Here is a 5346-nt window from a genome sequence, read left to right as displayed (position 1 = left end):
CCGCTACCCACGTCCAAACCAGAACCCCCAACCTCCCACCCACATTCAAGGTAACTCTGACCCTCCTGTGGCCTGCAATTTGACGGTCAAGGTGGAGGTTAAAGAGGCGTATCCAGTTGAGTACACTCTGGTGATTCACCTGATCGTCGTCAGCCAAGACGCCTACGAAGAAGAACCGGCGACGCCTTCGCCCTGCTTTCCTTGCCGCGGTAAATTAGGAAGAAGAAGAAGAGGAAGAAGAAGAGAAAGACGGATGAAAACTGAAGAGAAGAAAGTAAGAGGCGAAAAGAGAATGAGGAGCACAAAGGAGATCTTGACAGAATAAATTTAGGGAGTGGAAAATGTCACAATATTGTTATCGGTAGCACTACAGTAGCAATGATGCAGGTATCAAGATTAATGAGAGAGAGAGAGAGAGAGAGAGAGAGAGAGAGAGAGAGAGAGAGAGAGAGAGAGAGAGAGAGAGAGCAAAAACTCAATTCTCCGTCTAAAGACGCTGTAGCAATTTGGCCAAAGGGGGCAAACTTTTTTGAGTCATCGAACAACAGACTTTAACCTTACAGGGAGAGTAATAACTCCACAACATTAGGAAGCATTAAAAAAAGTAAGGATTAGTTACCCCTAGCATCACTTTGCGCTGCTTTCCAGCTGAAGTCTATAGTATTTTGTCTCTCGAGTCTTTTCTTGGGGAAAATGTATGATTTTGCTGTTTTCAGCCTTAGTCTTTTTGTTTTACTGAACTGACGGTAAATGACAGCAGCTAATATCATTGCGACCGATGACACAAGCTGCATTCCAGCATATTCTCATTACCTTGCTATCTGTCTATTTTATCTATACCCCTACCACCACCACGACTAACAAATACCAATAATGACTCTATCATTTGCAATCAGATTGCAATATATTGCAATTTTGCATGGACAATCGAGGTCATCGGCCCAAAATACTGAATTAAACCAAGTTCGAAGGAGAAGCCCGTATTGACCTGCTTATATCGCTGTATTTGATGGCCTAAAAATTATTGACAACAATTTTCAAAAGTTTAATGATCACAGGGCAAAGGATACAGAAGACAAAGGACTCAAGTTCTCCACCAATAAGACATTTGGGATGACTCTTTACAACAACAGGACACCGTTCACTGCCCTGTCCACCGTCTCACTGGTAGGCAAACTAAGTTCAGCATCTCTCTGATGCATAAATTCATAGGAATCTAAGACCACACTTGGAAGCGAAGAGCAATAGATTACGAAAACAACAGAGTGGATAAAGACTCATTTCTGTGTTATTTTTGTGGAACATGAATTACGTGGGTAATGATCTGACGTTTAGATTTAGCATAAGGACACTTAACTGTGAAAATTAGAATTACGTCAATAAAAGTCTGTCTTTGGTGTAATGATATTGTATAAAAAAATGGTCCTATGGCACTTGGATTGTCTCCCTCCTCTCTCTCTCTCTCTCTCTCTCTCTCTCTCTCTCTCTCTCTCTCTCTCTCTCTCTCTCTCTCCCCTTATACACAACCGCGTCGCTGGCACTTTTTAATGCCCTTGTTATACGCCTACATTTGCTAAGGGCTGTGGACATTCGTAAAATATCTAATTTATGCTTTGCAAACAAACGCCCTTTTAAACAAAACGTAAAATTTCGAAAAGCCTTCATCATTTCCGTTTACGTTAGAAGAGTAATTTCAAAAGTACAATTAAGTTTAAGTTAAACCACAAATATGTTTTCATTAAATGATTCTGAATTTTGATACTAACTGACATTAAATCTCCTGTACCGACGTTTTGCTCCTCAAAATTTTGACACGGCAAAAATTGCCTACAGTTAAGTCAAATCATTTATCACTCTCACACTTGATAAATAATAATAATAACCACAACAACAACAACAACAATAATAATAATAATAATAATAATAATAATAATAATAATAATAATAATAATAGACAAGGCACTCTAACAAGCAAAGTTGCAAAGTCAAAGATCCGTTCACGCCAGCACTTGATAAAAAGTAACCACAATGATGATAATAATATCAGACATTTACCTGTATTTACTACGTAGTTCAATGAACCTCTCGTAGATGTGCGCGCACGCGTTCAAGAGTAACGAGTAGCGAACGGAGACGCAACGAGTAGTGAGTGAGACTCGAGGAACCACCTGCAATATATATATACCGAATACTGGGTACCGGCGCAGAGGAAGGGAAGTGGTTGGAGGGAATGCAAGGGCAAGGGTGGAGGGGTATGAGGGGGGGGAGGAGGGAGGGTGGGGCATAAGACGCACGGTCAGGAGTGGGGATGGGTGGGGGTAAGGGGGAAAGGGGTGGGGGAAGAGAAGGACTTTGACCTTGCCGGGACACCCTTTTTAAAACGAGGAACCTGTGTCGGATTCGACACCGTTTTCCCCTCCCGGAAAAAATTAAAAAAAAATTAAATTAAAAAAATTGATGTTGCATAAACCCCCCCCCTTCTCTTCCCCCCTAATTTGGTTTTGAAAGGGGAGAGGGGTTGCAATTGTTGCCATCTTATACAAAAGCAAAATGAAGTTGTCATGAAGTGATTCGCGCTGCGTTCATTATGTCACGTTTCCATCAAAGAGAGAGAGAGAGAGAGAGAGAGAGAGAGAGAGAGAGAGAGAGAGAGAGAGAGAGAGAGAGAGAGAGAGATTTAAATTATTCATAAATGCATTGAGGTAAAGAGAGAAGGTGGGAGAAAAGCGTAGCATGCGTTGAGAGAGAGAGAGAGAGAGAGAGAGAGAGAGAGAGAGAGAGAGAGAGAGAATAGCATATATTCTGCAGTTCTATGCAATTCTCATTCTTGGATCACTACTTCTCTTTCCGTTAAGGAAGACCGTCAATGTCGCTTTTAAGGGATAGCATTCTCTCTCTCTCTCTCTCTCTCTCTCTCTCTCTCTCTCTCTGCTTTTTCTTTTTCTCTTAACGTATCCTATGTATATTTTAAACTCTCTCTCTCTCTCTTGCTTTTTCTATTTCTCTTAACGTATCCTATGTATATTTTAAACTTTCTCTCTCTCTCTCTCTCTCTCTCTCTCTCTCTCTCTCTCCAAGGTGGTTCAAAGAGACATTTTATTTTCCCTTTATTTGAAGAAAATGAGGGCGGGATCATCTCAGTCCAAATGTCTTTGACAGCAAGACCTACCGCTAACATAACCCAGCCACTCCCCCCCCCTTTCCCCAACTCCGGCCACCCACCCCCGCCTAAACACACGGCAGTATCATAAGAAAGACTAAAAGTCCGTAAGACATGTGGTAGAAGTTTTTTGGAGACACAGAAGGTGAATTCAGGAGATGGAACCTGAAAACTAAAGAGAAGGAAACGATTTCAAAATCACATTACCTCACTTTTGAAATATTATCTTTCTTGTGCTGTGCAAAATACAAAACACACACGAACACACACATACACACACAACCACACAAAGGAAAAGTGTACATATCGCAAATCCCACTAAAAGTTCTTTCCCCTTAAAAATTACATTCATATCTCCTCTGAGGTCTAATCCGTTGTTGCAAGTACCGAGTACCACACTTAGTAACATTTTCGTAAAAATCTACAAGATGAGTTTTTGCGTAAATCTGATACAATACAAACAAGCAAAACAGAACAGATAGCTTGATCTTTATCGGCAGTCATAATGAGCTGACTTTTGGAGACACTGAAAGATGTATAGAATTCCAAAGAGGATGAAAGACTGCATTTGGAATCACAGAAGGTAGCAAATTCTTAAGTGAGACAAAGAACCGCCTTCTGGAAACACAGAAGATCAACGAATTTTAAAATGAAAATACGTCGAAAGGTAATAGGAAAACCAATAATGTATGAGTCTCCACTACGGAGACACCGAGGTAGGGTGGAATTTCCGAAGTTAAAAGAAGAAGTTGTGGAGTTCACGGAAAGAGGAAAGGAATGTTGAGTAGGATCAAACCTCATGTAACTTCTTGGGGCACATTCGTTCCCTTGCCACCGCAGTTTATCCTTCCGGGTTTTGTCCCTTTTATCCTTGTCCCTTCGTTGCGATCCTTTATTTTTTACTACTTAATCGCCGGATGAACTTGTAAAACATAAATGCGGTTTTCTCTCTCTCTCTCTCTCTCTCTCTCTCTCTCTCTCTCTCTCTACCACTATCTTGAATTGATATTTAAACACTATGATTTTTCTAGTTCTCTCTGCAATGAAATTCACCTTCCGGTAATATATCGGTAAAATTATCTTTAATAACGTTAAATTTCCTCCTTTAATCAACCAAAGAAATGGAAAAAAAACTCGTGTTCTTCTGTGTAAATAAACACTTCAGCAAACACCGTAATCAAAGAAAGAAAGAACAAACAAAAACAAAAGAAAGGATTTGACAAACAAATAAACCTCATGACATGAAGTGACTGTGGTTAGTTGTTTGTTTGCTCACTGAGAAACATCTTAATTTGTGAACAGGCGTGAATTACATAAATTAATCAATTGATAAATAGGCGAATCCCACACGCATACATACACAAATATATATATATATATATATATATATATATATATATATATATATATATATATATATATATATATATATATATATATATATATATATATAAGTTATAAGCAAGCCCTTATTCATGATTTTGTATATTGGCAAACAGACCAAAATCATATGCAAATAAACGAGCAAAGAAATTAATAGATAGATTAAAGGAAAACATTGTTCCACAAAAGAATAATGTATATATAAAACACACACACACACACACATTGTTATATAAATATATATATATATATATATATATATATATATATATATATATATATATATATATATATATATATATATATATATATATATTTATGTGTGTGTGTGTGTGTATAAACAATACTCATGCGAAAGCAAAATGAAAAACCATTCAATTAAAGAACGGTGGCGACAGAATTTAATTAGCAAAGAAATTGAAGAAAATAGAAAATAGAAGAAGTTAGATAAACAAAAGCCCCAAAAGTATTTGCGGTCAAAGAAAATTAATAGAAAATAAAAGCGTTGATGAATGATTAGCAAAATATCAAGAGTCCCTTCCTTCAGGAGACCTTGGGCAAGAAAGATGAGACCAGCTCTGACTAGGGACTTTCTGCAAATCACTTCTGCGGTGCTTTGTCAGAATTTCTCTTTCAACGGTGTCTATTGAAGTTTGGCTACTTTCATTAAGGCATCTATTTGTCAGTTTGTTTAACAGTCTATCTGTTTTTGGTTTGCGTATTTTTCTTCATGAACGTAGCCGGTGTTTAGGTGGCAATTGGTAAGCAAATAAAAGCATTATAAAGGGGGTCATTTGTCAGTT

At 38.1% G+C, this 5346-nt stretch overlaps 1 protein-coding gene across 1 annotated transcript in view; it reads right to left on the bottom strand.

The window, feature by feature from the left end:
- LOC136851543 (uncharacterized) overlaps window positions 1-2190 on the bottom strand; it is an 18251-nt gene extending 16061 nt beyond the window's left edge. Inside the window, exon 1 of the mRNA XM_067125795.1 lies at window positions 2056-2190. The gene's annotated coding sequence lies outside the window, so the exon portion shown is untranslated. The remainder of the gene's footprint in view (window positions 1-2055) is intronic.
- Between the last annotated feature and the right edge of the window lie 3156 nt (window positions 2191-5346).

The sequence above is a fragment of the Macrobrachium rosenbergii genome, chromosome 23, assembly GCF_040412425.1.
Source record: "Macrobrachium rosenbergii isolate ZJJX-2024 chromosome 23, ASM4041242v1, whole genome shotgun sequence".
Lineage (NCBI taxonomy): Eukaryota > Metazoa > Arthropoda > Malacostraca > Decapoda > Palaemonidae > Macrobrachium > Macrobrachium rosenbergii.
Note: the sequence above shows the minus strand (reverse complement) of the source record. Positions and strands in the feature narration are given on the sequence as shown.